Source organism: Engystomops pustulosus, chromosome 11 (genome assembly GCF_040894005.1).
Source record: "Engystomops pustulosus chromosome 11, aEngPut4.maternal, whole genome shotgun sequence".
NCBI lineage: Eukaryota > Metazoa > Chordata > Amphibia > Anura > Leptodactylidae > Engystomops > Engystomops pustulosus.
In genome coordinates, this window is record NC_092421.1 from 30,747,595 (window position 1) to 30,764,260 (window position 16,666).

A 16,666-nucleotide genomic window follows, 5' to 3' on the forward strand; every position below is an offset into this window, starting at 1 on the left:
TTTGTCTTTCTTATTTGTATGATCCGATTAGGTTATTGTCTATATTTTCTGTGAAAACTAATTTAAATAAAAAAACGATATAAAAAACATTTTCATTGTGTTGGATCTTCTTATAGATTTTAACACATTATTATAGCCTAAAATAGGGATTTCATCAGCTAGGCTCGTGGTTCCCCTAATGGATGATGACCATTGAACGCTTTCGAGAGGTCTCTCCATCAGGCCTCATGGTGCCATGCCTGATGAAAAGACCTGAGTAATTATAATCATCCTTTTCAGCCAGTAAAAGGTATCGTCAACTGAGGACTCTCAACATTTATTTAACTTGGTAAAAAGAGGCTTTTCTAAAATGTATTGTTAATTTTAGTTGTTGAAGATAATGACATACTAGAAAAAACTTCTACTAAAACTTTTTATATTCTGCACCAGATCTGCTTGTTGTAGGTTTGACATCTCTTTTCTCTAACTCAGTGTGGGATTTTCTATATTTGTAAACTTTTTAGATGTCTAATAACAGGAGGTGAATCTGTAAATAGGACGTTTCAGTGTGTGAACATCTCTGCACCAATATCCTTTAGGTGCAGGGTCTACGGTTAGGATTTATACGGACTGCAGCCATGTTCACTCATTCCTTACAGGTTGATGCCTTCTTTTTATTAAACATGACCAGAGCGGTCCCTTTACTTGTCAATGTCACTCTCGCCCGCCTGCAATCTCCTTTTTAGTCTCATCCAGTAATCTAATACACTGGTAGATTTATTTGCTGGCAGCTGCAAGTTGGTAGCGATTTCTGCAATGCAGTAAAGCCCACAGCTAAGCCGTACACGGAGAAGCTTTAGACACCTAATGTGAGGGTTAAAATGAAATGCTTTTATCTTTAAATATAACATTTCCCATTAGTATGAGCCATGATAACCGATCCACTTGACAACATGTGTATTGTGCATTTATGTCACATTTCAAGCTCTTTGATCCACTATAAAAAGGAGAAGTTAGGAAGCTCCTCGCCTCTAGTTTCATGCTCATGGCGTTGTACATTAATGGTGTGTTTCCTGTGTATATTACTATATGACAAAAGTATGCACTTAGGACCTGTCAAGGATTACTAAAACATGGAAACTTTCCTGGAACATCACCATAACTGTCCATGGCTTGTGTCTACTTTTGCAGCACAATTGTATTACTGAATAAATCTTTTAACCCCTTAAGGAAGCAGGGTTTTTTTTCGCTAATTTCCCCCTCTCCACCTTCAAAAATCCGTAACTTTTAAATTTTTCCATTTACAGAGCTGTGCGAGAGCTTATTTTGTGAGTAACAAATTTTACTTTCCCATGATGTTATTTATTATTCCATGCCATGTACTGGGAAGCAGGAAAAAAATTCCAAATGTGGAAAAAAATGCGTGTGTGACGTTCTTGTGGGCTCAGTGCGATCGCGGTCATACCAAATTTACACAGGTTTTATTGCGTTTTAATACATTTTCAAAAATTAAACGAATGTGTACGAAAAAGGAAAAAAAAATTTGCCATCTTCTGACGCAAATAACTTTTCCATACTTTGGTGTACGGAGCCGTGTGATATGTATTTTTTTGCAAAATGAGCCAACGTGAGCCCTCTTCATATACCCTTTATAGCTCTGTGGCGGATATATCCTTCAGAGCGTGAAGGGGTTAACCACTTCCCACAAAAATGCTCCTATTGGGTTCCTGCTCCAACCCTTGTAGCCCATGTTGACACTGAACTTGTCATTTAACCCTTTATACAAGTTGTGCCAAACCTATGACAAAAGTGGCACAGTGCGGGGATGCAGAGGGCAACATGCTCTACATATGTTGGGTTTCCCCCCACCCCCCTCCCCCAACACGCAACTTTTGCAAGGAGATTTACAAACTGTATAATGGACATATGCCCACCAGGCTTTCATCTTTTGCCAGAATTCGCATTACAGTCGATCTTCCCAGGCAATATCTCCAAATTAAAAGAGTCTACTTCGCCACTTCCTTATGCCAATGGAGAAAGTAAGACCCTGGTGTGGAGATCCCTTGCCCCTCTTATTAAAAAACAATGGGGAACATTGTGCCAAATATTATTAGTCCCACATAGTAGCTCCTAAAAGTAAGTCTGGTTCTAGCACGCTCTGTTTTGGGACTTATTAGGTGCAAGAATGGGACAATTTTAGAGCCCAAAAGTCTCACAAGTTGAATAAACATCTGGGCTACAAAGATAAATTTGGCCACTGCATTACATCCTGGAGGCGGCTGACATTGGTACGCTGCTTGAGTCTGTGCCTTAAAAGTCTCAAACTGTGAACATTCTCACAAAAAGTTCCGGCCATGGACACTTAGTTAACCACTTTTGAAGCTATGTCCTAAATTTTGCATCCAAACCAAAGGTGTATGTCTGTCTGTTTGTTCTCTCCTCTACCCCTAGTACCCTTCCCTTCATTCTTCCCTGTCGTTCCTACTCCTTTAGATGTATTACTGTTTAAGGTATTACTATTCAGTAACATGGACAAAATAATAAAAATGATTTATGACCGCTCAGCGACACAGGAAAAAAAATTATCAAGTAAAACTGAGTTTTATGTATTCCATATATGGTTCCATTCACATATAGGTTATGTTCACACCTGTGATGGAGTTGTCAAATCTGACATAAATCACACATAAGAAACATGCAGACTGACATCATAGGGTACGTGCGTTCACCTCGCCAATGTCCATAGAGAATCGTCGTCCACACATGGACAGGCAGGAATAGGACCTGCTCTAGAATTTGCATCGCAAACCGTCAATCATTGCGATTATCATCCATTTTATGCAATCTCCGCGCCAATGGGGTGTGAAGAGTGGAACGGCTGGCTTAAAAATTATCTGAAACAATGCTTATAAATAACTATAATGTTCTGTTGTTATTTTCGGCATTTCTTTATGGTTTTGTAAAACAAGCTGTTTTCTGAAGTATTTGTGTACAGTTTATACTGAAAATATTGATCCAATGATGCAAATAAAAATAGTATTTCTATAGGAGGATAGAAGAATGCCCAACGAACTTCATGTGGATTAACAATTTTAATCCTAGAAGCTAAACAATGGCCAGCGTTATAGGTCAGTGAAGCCCAGAAATATTCAACACTTTCACGGATGAGTTATTTCCTAATTTCAGATTTATTAGTTCCATGAACATCCTAATGAAACGCGGTAAATAATCATTTATCTAGAGTGTAAACAGGATGTGGCCGGAAGCATTGTCTGATGAAAACTATTGTAAAATGACAATCAATATCTGGGTTGTAAGCAGTGGATAATAGACTGAAAATGAGCCGATTAAGAATTTCCTAAAATAACACAGACATTTTGTAGGACTTCTGTGCCCCCTGCTGCACTTATCGGCAGTGCATGTGGCTTGCTGAAATAATGTGCCCGTTTAATGCCCGTGTAGTGGTAATAACAGGTCTATCATTGTGTAAAGGGGCCATAAAGGGTGGTCCCAGGCAGCACCCACCTGATGCTCAAAGAAATATATATTTTCTCTAAAATGACTTATCATAGGAAAAGAGGAATGGTAAATTCATGAGAATAAAATATGGTTTTAACATGTCAGGACTCTTTTTACTCACTTTTCAGTTGTTGCAATGAGGGCTTGCTTTCTGCTGAACAAATATTACTTCCTAGTGGCTGCCGCGTGCAGCCTGCCAGCCCCCTGCCGCGTGCAGCCTGCCAGACCCCTGCCGCGTGCAGCCTGCCAGACCCCTGCCGCGTGCAGCCTGCCAGACCCCTGCCGCGTGCAGCCTGCCAGACCCCTGCCGCGTGCAGCCTGCCAGACCCCTGCCGCGTGCAGCCTGCCAGACCCCTGCCGCGTGCAGCCTGCCAGACCCCTGCCGCGTGCAGCCTGCCAGACCCCTGCCGCGTGCAGCCTGCCAGACCCCTGCCGCGTGCAGCCTGCCAGACCCCTGCCGCGTGCAGCCTGCCAGACCCCTGCCGCGTGCAGCCTGCCAGACCCCTGCCGCGTGCAGCCTGCCAGACCCCTGCCGCGTGCAGCCTGCCAGACCCCTGCCGCGTGCAGCCTGCCAGACCCCTGCCGCGTGTAGCCTGCCAGACCCCTGCCGCGTGCAGCCTGCCAGACCCCTGCCGCGTGCAGCCTGCCAGACCCCTGCCGCGTGCAGCCTGCCAGCCCCCTGCCGCGTGCAGCCTGCCAGCCCCCTGCCGCGTGCATCTAGAAGACATTGGGGGGAATTTATCATTCCCTGCCGTTCTTGCATTAGCGCATGATAGAAGTCACGCCCTCCCTGTCGCAGCGGTTTAAGCCTCCTGATGCATAAAAACCTGTGAACATTGGCTATAGAAAGTTTGCATGTGTGGGGTAGGAAGGCCCCGCACTGCCCACAGGGCCACTGGCTGCAGCCCATTTCACTGCCACTCGGCATTGAGGGCAAGATAATTAGCAATTACTGGGGATTCAAGTTTAGTACAATTCCTGGTAGATCTCCCCATTGTTCTTGTAAACACTAAGGATCAGACAATTAACCCTTACTCTACACATAGGGCACAATGATAGTAAGTAGAGGAGCCCAAAAAACCTCTTATTTTACGGGAAGGGAGTATTTTATTGTTTTAAAAAAAAAACTAAGCGTCTACCTGCTGTGGATATCTAACCATATAAGAACAGCTACTTGAAGTTTATTCTACCTAACCGAGATATTGTCATTCACAGCAGGTAGGAAATTTTCTTGAAAGGTTGTTCTTGCTTTAAAGGTTAATGGAGGTTTTGAGGGATTTCCCTAATGGATAAGTTAAGTGGAGTGGCTCTGTGATGAATGGGAATTGGAGTTGTCTGTGCGACTTCATACGGTAAAGAGAATACACTTTGCTGCTGGCACCTGTGCACACCGTGGTACGGGACAGTTTATTACAGCGATACTTCAGCATCTTAATGAGAACTGGAACTGCTGTTCACAGCGGGCCCATAGAGACAGGCTACAAAATACTAATTTACATCGTCATCATTGTAATGCGAACACATGCAAGAGGCCAGCGGGGGACAGCGGACACATACAGATAAGCCTCACGTACTGCTAAGAAAGCCGCATATATACGGATAAGTGAGAAAAATAAGGACAAACACTTAAAAGGGTTTTCCCACAAATACAAGTTAGATCCTATCCACGGGATAGGGCCCAACATGCTGATTAGTGGGGGTCTTAGTGCTCAGTGCTGTCAGACCCCTCGTCGCTCCATCATATTAATGGAGCAGACAGCCGCGCATAACCGTTCGGCTCCATTAATCTCTATGGAGCTGACGAAGATAGGTGAGCGCGGCGCACTGCAATTTTTCATTTCCGCAATCTGCAGGGGTCTCAGCATTGAGGCCCCCACTGATAAACAAGTTAGGCCCTATCCAGTGCATAGGCCCCAACTTTCCTTCATGGGAAAATCCCATGCCCCCCACCTGAGATCATTAAAAATTTTGAGCTCCCCTCGGCTTGATTAAATAATGATACAATATTTTTATTGAATCATTATGTTTTACTAGGTTGTATGATTGATCCTATTATACTGCCATACTACAATATTTCCACATCTTTTATTACAATGCACAAATTGCACATTGCAATAGATGAATTAAAACAAGACTTTGTATGACCTGAGGCTGTCATAATAACAGATCGATCACCACCCCCGATGACCTCATAGGGAGCAACTATCGAATCCAATTTAAATTCCTCCGACAACCTTTACATGGTTAACACCAACTGTGGGTGTTACCAGTGGGTTTTGCAGCAATATGCAGCAAACACACATCTGGCACGGAGAGGGCTAAGCCCGTGATCCCACTCTGTCCTCCCGCTCCCTATTACGGCGCGCTTCCGGAAGAAGTTAACCCCATAAGGACACAGGCCTTTTTGTGTTTCCATTTGATATCTATAACAAGGTCCCCCAATGAAGTCAGAGGGAGTGACCAATGTCTTGCATCTTGACCTTTTACTATAAAGGAATGGACAGTACCGCGGTGAATCTACTTGTATATAAAGATTACTAAAGTGTTTAAACGCTTTACATCTGTTTAAAAACATAACGAAAATTAGCGCCAGCACCAGCTCACCCTGAGCTGGTGCACGGCATGTGCAGCTTAGAAGCACCATCGGAAGTGGTAGGTTTCCTTTAAAAAGTAAATCAAACAGCCCTATGTGTTACAAATAAGCTATACTGTGCCACAAAAGGGCATGGGAGAATGTGTATGTATCAAAATCCCATAAAAAACATGAGAAACCTGACAATTTTGGGTGACGGCACACGTGGCGTTTTGAAAGCGTTTTTGGCCCGTTTTTAAGCAGTCCCTCAAAAAACGCATGCGTTAAAAGACTGATACGTTTTTTAAAAACGCATCCGTTTTTGACCAGTTTGAATAAAGATAATTGTCAAACCTGTCAAAAACGCATGCATTTTTTGACGGACTACTTAAAAACGGGCCAAAAACGTATTCAAAACGCCACGTGTGCCATCACCCTTGGTCTTGCTTGTGGTGCTTGCAAAATCACTGCCAAGGTAAATCCCATAGCCATTCCGCAGGTGGCCTTTTAGGGGAATCCTCATCTGGTCAATCACATTTCATTTGATTAATCTGCCATATACATACATTTTTTCATTTGCAGGTTATTAAAAAAGATGTAAAAAAGGTGTGACGATAATTTACAATACATCTGGCCAAGTTCTCCCTTAGAAATAAGTTTAGTCATCCTTGGATACAACCTTCCCTGTACTCTGGTAGCGGTGGCCAGGAATGCAGTATTGCGGATCTTAAAACAACCTGGATTTAGCGTTCATTACCATAGGATGGCTGTGGGCAGAGGTCACACTAACATTTTTCTAGAAGGGTAAAAATACTCCTTTTACTATTTTTGAGGAGTATTTTAAGCCGAGGAGTATGAATACAAAATATATAGGAGTAATACAAATATATAACTCATAGCGCTATTTATATAAGAAAATTATGTGTCAGGATCTTCTGTGTTTAAATGCACTGACCAGACTGGAGCGGACGCCACCAACCCCCCCAACCACACAGCGCCTGCAGCTGCCGAAACCCTTCCAAGACACCACAGAAACCAAACGTCCAGACTGCGGCTAATGCACACTATCTCCCCCACTGCAGCGGACACTGCAAATCCATGACGGTTACTTTGTAAAAAGCTTTTTTTTTAAAGAAATTTTGATTTTTTATTTTGGGTGTGTGTATGCATTTTTTTAAATTAATTGAATTTGCGTGTTTTTAGATACTGTTTATGAGGATCACATACAACAGTGATCTCATGGTGATGCCACAGGAACACTTACCTGTGCTCCCGTCACATGACCTTCTAGCCGAGGCCACGGCTGCAGGAATTATCCGCAGGCAGGATAGGGGAGAGAGGAGAAAACTCTCAGGTGGATTTATAGACCTGACACTATTTTTAAAGAGTAAAACAACATATACAAGCGTTGCTCTCTGGGAGAGGGGATGTGATCTGCTACCACCTCAGCCCCCGCCAGACACACTGTCCCATGTAACATACACCTCATGCCACCTCAGCCCCCGCCAGACATGCAGTCCTATGTAACATACACCTCATGCCACCTCAGCCCCCGCCAGACATGCAGTCCTATGTAACATACACCTCATGCCACCTCAGCCCCCGCCAGACATGCAGTCCTATGTAACATACACCTCATGCCACCGCAGCCCCCGCCAGACATGCAGTCCTATGTAACATACACCTCATGCCTCCTCAGCCCCCACCACACATGCAGTCCTACGTAACATACACCTCATTCCACCTCAGCCCCCGCCCGACGTGCAGCCCTACGTAACATACACCACATACACTACAACCATCATATCCACTCCTGTCAAGCCCCCTCACCTCCATACACATGTATACACACAGAACCCCCACGAGTATTACTTGCAAGCAGCCATTACAGCTCTACTTCCTGCACAGTGAGAAGACCATGTATAAAGCCACACCCCTTTCCCAGTGGTTCCATTCTAGACGCTTCCAACGATGTATTGTGTACTGAGCAGTGCCGGCACAATGCGATTCTGTTATGCCCTGTACACGATTCCATGCACTACCGGAAATAATTGCTTAGTGTACTTTTATGCTTTGCAATTATTCTGGGGAGTAATGGCGCCTCATCAGGCGTCTATGACCCTTGGTGTGGCATTAATGCCATCTTTGGCTGTGGGACATGCAGTTCACTAAAAAAAAAAAAAAAAAAAGGTTTTGTGCAATCACTCCAGAAGCAGTGGTCGTATCCAAGGACAGCTGTCCGCCAAGGCTCGATATGAATACACCAATGGGAAATATCTTCACACAGGTGCATATTGTTTAATATCATCCAACTGAAGAAATGTATCTACTTAGTAAAGGAGAATACATCTTCAACCACGTGGGATATCACAGCCAATGAGAAGTACTGCATCTCAGAGGGAGGGGTCAACCTGCTTTACCCCAGCGTCATCCCATAAAGGAACTATAAGGCATCAATAAAAGTTGTTATTTTTAATGACCGATGGAGACCCAAGGTGCAACAGCGGGACAAGAAATAAAATATTTAACTCCTTTCGGGCGCAGGACCGGAGTCTGCAGCAACATCTTTAGACACGGGAGCAAGACCCGGTCTCCGGGTGTCAGAGGCACCCGGAGACCCTAGGGAGATGCAGTTCATTACCGCTTCTCCCTTCTCCTCTGTGCATTGTGCTGAATGAACACAATGCAGCGGGGAGCAGAGTCTGCCCGGCCGCCGGCTCCATAGAAGGCGTTGCACAGAGGAGTAGGCGTTGTTCTGTGTTGTACCAGTACAGAAGCCCCCAAGCCGGACTGTATTTTGGATTATAATAGGTACATGAGAGGGGTGGATTTGTAAGACTAGGCACTTCAGCCATATAACGCCATGCGGAAGTCGAGGGTGTGGTACAATAAGCTGGCTGTGCACATCATGCAGGTGGTACTGTATAATGCTTACATGTTACATCGAGGTGCAAGCCAGAGGGGAACTTTGCTGGAATCTCTAGAGGTGGTAGTCAAGCAGTTGATTTTTGGAGACCATGAAGGGGGGAGTGCCAGCACTTGTGGAAGGGAGGCCATATCACTCATTGTACCAGGGAAGCACTTTCCAGGAGAAGTTCCCCAAACTGCAGCAATTGAAGGACACAGAAGAGGTGCAGCGTGTGCTACAAAAGGGGCATAAAAAACAAACCATCTACCAGTGTGACACGTGCCCCGAGAAACTAGGGTTATGCATGAAAGATTGTGTATATTATTGCCACATGGGGTATTGCCATACCCGGGGAACCCGCATTATGCAGGAGCTGGGCACAAGTTGACATAATGGATATTTTGTACTATGCACTATCCATTATGCATCATCCTTGGGGTCCACCTGTGTGGATAAAATGTTCTCTACACCCCTAGATTTATTCATGCAGGGGTTTCTTTTAAATTTCTGTGCTCCAAATGCCATTCTCTTCCGAGCCCTGCCGTGTCTCTATCTTGTAGATTGTTGCCACGTACCTGGGAGACCCTGCATGACGATTTTTGGGGTGCTTGTCTCCAGTGGCATGAATTGGGCAAAACAATTTTGACACTACAATGACAAATTTTGAAACATTGTAAAGCAAATTTACTCGGCACCATTCACGTTGTATTACATTTGAGACAGAATCTTATGGGTTAAAATGCTCATATAACTTTCCTTTCCCTTTCCTAAAATGGGGTCACTACTTAGGGGTTTCTATTGTACTGGAACCTTAGGGGCACCCCAACACCAGTCTAGTTTGAAGGGTGCTCCAAAACCTAAATTTTGCTTGTCCCTTCTCAGGCCGGCCATTTCCCCAGCCTGTAGACTATTGCTACACATGGGGTATTGCCATACCCGTAATAACCCACAGAATGATTTGGGGGTGTTTATCCACAGTGGCATGAGTTGGGCTGAATACATTTCTTCCTACTATGACACATTTGAGAAAACAATGCAATTTTTACACTGCCCCCTTCACTTCACATCTCAGGGAGTTAAAATTTTCACACAACCCTAGATAAATTCTTTGAGGGGTGCCCTTTCCTAAAATGGGACCACTACTTGGGGGTTTCTATTGCACTGGTACCTCACGGAGCCCCACAATATATTAGGCACAAAAATTAAATTGAGATAAAAATGCAATTTTTGCTTTGTACCATTTACTTTGCATTAGATTTTGTCCAGCATGTTGGAGGTTAAAATTCTCACTACAACCCCAGATGAATTCTTTGAGGGGTCTAGTTTTCAAAATGGTATAATTTCTCTGTGGTTTCTTTTACACTGGTACCTCACGGGCCCTGCGAACATGACATGGCAGGCCAAATCCAAACATTTCAAAACGGAGCTCCAAAAGCAAAATGTCACTATGTCACTCCTTCCCTTCTCAGCCCTGCTGTGTGCCCAGCCTGTCAATTATTGGCACGTGTCTGATATTGCCGTACTCGGGACAACCCGCAGAATGATATATGGGTTGTTTGTCTAAAGTGGCATGAGTTGGGCACAATATATTAGGCACTAATATGCTCCCTACAGCCCCAGATAAATTCTTTGAGGGGTCTAGTTTCCTAAATGGTGACATCTTTGGGGCTCTTCAAGTACACTGTGGCACCACAAAACATTTGCAGGCAAATTGGCCTTCCAAAAACCCAATAGTACATACTCTGTTCTGGACATCGCTGTGCGACGAAACAGCAGTTGACATCCACATGTCTGGTATTGCCGTACTCAGAAGAAGTAGGGCAAAAATTTTGGGATGACCTCAAATTCCTTCTGGAGTGTGTCCATTTTAGGGTTAAATGAGAATAATCTTATTCAAAAACTGAAATTTCAAAATTTTCAATCCATTTTTGTTGGCTTCCAGAAAAAGTTAAAGGGTTAACAGACTTCTTAAATGCTGATTTGAATAGGTTGAGATGTTAGGTTCATAAAATGGTGTTACTTGTGGGAGTGTATAGTACGTAAGTCGTTATAGGGCACTTGCAAACTGAATTCGTCACCAAAAATGTAGCATTTTTTCAATCTCTTGAAAATCTAAGAAGTTGCTACTAAAAATTGAAACCTTCTCACATCCGTAAAAAAAATGGAAACGTAAAACAAATTATGGAAATAAAAAGAAGACCAACGGCAAAAGTTTTCAAAAAAAAAAAAAAAGAAGAAACTGATCACCGAAATGACACTACTGACATAAACTACAATGTCTCACGAGAAAATAATCTCAAAATCACAGAGATATCTTAAAGCGTTGAAAAGTTATTACCACAGGAAGAGACACTGGTCAAATTTAAAAAAAGTATTGAGCCTTAACGTACAAACCGGCTGTTTAACCCCTTCCCGACTTCTACTAGTACGGCTCCGTACACCAAAGTATGAAAAAAGTTATTGGCCCCAGAAGATGGCAAAATAAAAAAAAAATATTTTGTACAGGAGGTTTTAATTTTTTTAAATGTATGAAAACATTATAAAACCTATACAAATTTGGAATCCCCATGATCGTACCGACCCAAAGAATAAAGTAGACATGTCATTTGGGATGCAGAGTGAAAGCTGTAAAATCCAAGCCCACAAGAAAACGTCACAAATGTGGTTTTTCACCATTTTCACTGCATTTGGAATTTTTTTCCCGCTTCCCAGTACACGCCATAGAATATTAAATACCGTCACTACGAAGTGCAATTTGTTACGCAGAAAATAAGCCATAACACAGCTCTTTATGTGGAAAAATAAAAAAGTTATAGATTTTTGAAGTTGGTGAGTGAAAAATGGAAGTGAAAAAACTAAAAAAGGCCAAGTTTAAAACATAAAATATTGGAAACCGTATTTATATAAAAAGCATTAAAGGACATCTACCACCAGGATGAAGGATTGAAAACCAAACATATTTACATGCTGGTGTGCACCCCCTACTAATCCATTGTTATTTTTTTTTTGTTTTAACCCCTTAGTGCTCTGCACCGTAGCTGTACTGCGCTGAGTCCCGCGAATAACGCTCAGCGCAGTACAGCTACTGCGCAGAGACGTCATCGTTAGCCGCGGGATTTCAGCGGTAATCTACCGCTGACATCCCCGGCTAACACCCGCGTTCAACGCGACCGCGGCATTTAACATGCCTTCCGGGGGTCTTTACCCCACGATCGCCCCCCCCCCCGCCCCCCCCCGCCAACGGCGATCGCTGCTACGGCACCTCTGGGGTCCGATCGGGACCCCAGAGAAGCCTGAAGGCAGTGCCTTTAAGATGGCGTCTGTGACGTCATCTTAAAGGCAAAGTGTCAGCCTATGCATCTGCATAGGCTGGCACTGCTAATCCCTGCAATACATTAGTATTGCAGAGTATTATCATGAACAAGCAGTCAGATGATTGCTTGTTCATATCCCATGGTGGATCAAGTAAAAAATGTAAAAAAAAAATCACAAAAAATGCCCATAAGCCCCAAAACATATAAAGAGACATATAACGCTCAAAAAAGTCTAAATCATAACACAAACCCCACATATATAGTATCACCGCGTCTGTAGCAATCCATAGAATAAAACTAAATAACTATTGAACCCATATGATGAACGCCGTAAAAGAAAAACCTTAAAAACCCGCCAAAAATTATGATTTTTACCTATTATATCCCACTAAAAATGCAATAAAAAGTGATCAACAAAACATATGCCATAAGTTATGCCACTTGGAAGATGCCGATGCAAAAATGATAGATTTTTCCCCACATTAGGGTTTTATTTGGCAAATTTAGTAAAACATAAGAAAAAATATTCATGTCTGGTATCCCCGTAATCGTATTGACCCATAGAATAAAGATAACAGGATTATTAGGATATACGGTGAACACGAAAAAAAAAAAAAGTAAAAAATCCAGTACAGAATTGATGCTTTTCTACTCATGACCTCAAAAAAAGTTCCTAAATTTTCAACAATAGGTGATACCAACCCCAAAATGGTAACACTGGAAAAAGCATCGAATCGCGCAAAAAAATGCCATCACATGGCCCAAATAACGGAAAAGTGAACATTTTAGAGCCTTCAAATGGGGCCAATGAGGAAACTAAAATACTGGCAGCTGCAGGGTGCTCCTTCCCTCCTGCACCTCGCTGTGTACCCATAAAACAAGTAATGGCCACATGTGGGGGGTCGCTGCACTCAGGAGAAATTGTAGAACAAATTGTATGGTGGGTTTTCTCTTTTTATCTTTTGGAAATGTGTAAATTTTAGGGCTAAATGAACGTATAACCGACAAAATTTGACCATTCTAAATTTCACCGCCATTTTGATTCAATTACTGTGAAGATCTCAAGGGGTTAAAAATCTTTGTAAATGCTGTTTCTGATAGTTTGTGGGGTGCAGATTTGAAAATGGGTTGGTTATATAGGGGGTTTTTGATGCTAGATATGTAAAATTTAATTTCAAACAGTATTTATCCCCAAAATAGTCAATTCTGAAAATACGGAAAATCGCTATTCGATTTGTAGGCCGAGTGACGTCAAAATAAATTATCCAAACATTTCAAAAATTATGAAAATGCAAAGTAGACAAATGGGAAATGTTATTCCTCAAGTTATTTAGGTGGTAAATCGATCTGCCTGAAAACGCAATGATTTTGAATTTCGAAAATGGCAAATTTTTCTAAAAATTCATCATTTTTTTTCTTTTTTTTGTAAATAAACGCAAAACTTATCATCCAAAATTTACCACTAAAATGAAGTACAACATGTGGGGAAAAAACAATCTCAGAATCACTTTGATAAGTAACAGTGTTCAAAAGTTATTACCACAGGAAGAGACACAGGTCAGAATCTAAAAAATCGGACTGAGCCTTAAGCTGTAAAATGGCTGCGTCCTTAAGGGGTTAAAAGGATTTTATATTTATGCAAAGAAGCCTGAGGGGCTCTTGGCTCCATAAACAGCAACGGAGCCAGGAGCCCCTCAGACTAAATGGCATAATTTCTAAAGGATTTTTTTGGATAAAAGCAAGGGCATAAGAGGCTAAAAGAAGAGCAGATCCTGCCATTTTATGAATTTTACTTATACTTTTGACTTTGTTTGGAAAAAAATGTAGCGCCCAGCCAGTGCTCTATTCCTCAAGTCTGTTTATATTACCACCGGCCCTGTGTGGTTTACCATATATTTGGAGCCTGTGTGTATGTATGAAACCCCCAATATCCTGTTTGGACTTAAAGAAAATCTTGGATCCCCGGAGTGGGCTTGTAAGGATAGGTGAGCACCTGCAGTGAATACCCCTTTGGGGCACCTCCATCAAACCTTAGGTGTCGTCCTCTGTTGTTTTTTTTGTTTTTTTTACTACATAGACTTCTATGGAAACCTGCAAAGTAGGGACACCACACAGGTGTCATCCACACGTGGTCCGTATTTGCAAATGATTTGCTACCTAACACAATTGTGTGACCCTTCAAGGGTTTTGCACAAACTACTGTCAGGACAAACACAAGCAGAGAAGACACACAGACCATTTATGCTGAGATACGTCTTGGCAAGGAATTATACACTGAACGCCACAAAAACAGCTTTAGGACACATATACACACGGTATGCCCGCCGTGCAGGCATACCGCCGTGTGCTGGAGGTGAGGAGGAGGTGGCCACTCCTCCCTCCATAGAGAATAGTGGCGCACGGCCGCACACACGCCGAAAGATAGAGCATGCTCTATCTTTTTGCGGTGTGCGGTCCGGATCGATGCCACACACGTGTCGCACCGTATCTGCACCGCTATTGCCGTCTAAGGGAATGTACATGCGGCCGCATGTACGTCCCAGCAGACGGCCATGTGAATGTGCCCTTAAAGGGAACCTGTCATCAGATAAATAAACCATTACCAGTATGTTGTCAAGCAGTTGAACATCTTCTAGATCATGTTTCTTTCATGGCCCAGCTTGGTGGCATCATCCAGGAAATTATGAAAGAAGTCAAGGAGGCGGAGAATTTAACATTGAAGTCAAGCTCTCCCTGACTTTGAAATCATATGCCGGACTTCAAGAGATCTTATCAATGATGTCCCTGGACGCAGAACCATCAATTCCAGTAAGGGGGGCATTTTAAATCAGAGAAAACCTAACTTGAAATGTAAAACTCTCCGCCTCCTTGACTTCATAAATCCAATATACATCTTACTTCAAAGTGGATTTTCTGGATGATGCCACTACACTTGGTCATGAAAGAAACATCATCTTAAACCTGCTCAGCGGCGTGACAATATACTGCTAGTGGTTTATTAGGCCAATTTCTGATGACAGGTTTCCGTAAATCACATTTGTCTGTGCAGTTTTTGGACTTTAAAGGGAACCTGTCAGCAGAAATTGACCTGATAAACCACTACCAGTATGTCATTAAGCAGCTGAACACCTTCTAGGTCATGTCTATTGGCCCAGGGCGGTGACATTGCCCAGAAAATCAGCTTTGAAATAACATGTAATTTGGTTGTATAAAGTCAAGGAGGCGGAAAGTGTAACACTGAAGTCAAGCTCTCCTCACTTAAGGATTCCCTCTTCACTGTAATTGATGGTCATGCATACAGACACATCACTAACCAGATCTCCTTCGTTCTGGGGTGAGGAGAGCTTGACTTCAACGCTGAACTCTCCGCCCCTATGACTTTATACAACCAATGTACATCTCACTTCAAAAGATGATTTTCTAAATGATGCCGCCACACTGAGCCATTGAAGAAACATGATCTGGAAGACATTCAACAGCTTCACAACATACTGGTAGTGGTTAATTAGGTCAATTTCTGATGACACGTTCCCTTTCTAATCAGAACACGTCCAAACAAAGTGCATCTTCTGGATTCTCGCTGCTCTCCTGACACTTGCGTCGCCTTTTTACACTGCTGAGGTGATGAAACGGCGAACTGACGTGTGATAGCTCCAGCCAATCACTGACCGCATTCCTTAACTATCATTTTATATTTCATTATGCCAAAAACTCCATTCAAAGTGCATGTCCCCCGCACTAACCCTGCCACACATAGAAAACACATAGAAACAATTCTATAGCATTGTCCACAACATGACAGGAGAGTGCTGCTGCAGGGAAGGTACAGCCTGACAACAGTACATGGCTACAGGCAGAGATGTGACCGGTGTACATAGATGTCACACACAGAGCCTCCACACACCCGCTCACAGCGCACCTCTTACTACCCACCTGGCCGCTGCAGCCGTCCTGTGGCGCCCCTCTCTGGACACTTCTCCACTCTCTCCTGTGGGACGTGAATTTGGGTGAGGGGTCCCGTGTAAACAAACCTCTCCTCCAGCCGGAGACACTGCCTGCCACACAGCACCGCCTCAGCACATAGGAGCCGCACAAGCAGGAAGCGAAACGAACTACACTTCCCACAGTGCTTCACGCTGCAGACGAAAAAACTTTATTGAAAACAAACAATACGACAGCAAGACCAGGAAATGTGGTTATTGGGAGCCACAGCAAAGGCAACACTGTATGTGACAGGGTTAGCATAATGGAAGCGTCTCTATACGCCTATCTTACCGAACCTGGACACTCCTGGCAGACATTATAATGTTGCTGGTGCTACTTCCATATAAACAGACCACAAAAGTTGAACAAAAAGATGTTTCTAGGTTATTT

At 43.1% G+C, this 16,666-nt stretch overlaps 1 protein-coding gene across 2 annotated transcripts in view; it reads right to left on the reverse strand.

The window, feature by feature from the left end:
- The window catches only part of MICU1 (mitochondrial calcium uptake 1), a 139,226-nt gene extending 122,803 nt beyond the window's left edge, over positions 1-16,423 (reverse strand). The window contains exon 1 of one of the 2 annotated variants that reach the window (XM_072131114.1): positions 16,212-16,423. The gene's annotated coding sequence lies outside the window, so the exon portion shown is untranslated. The remainder of the gene's footprint in view (positions 1-16,211) is intronic. The other variant, XM_072131113.1, reaches the window with a different exon arrangement.
- Between the last annotated feature and the right edge of the window lie 243 nt (positions 16,424-16,666).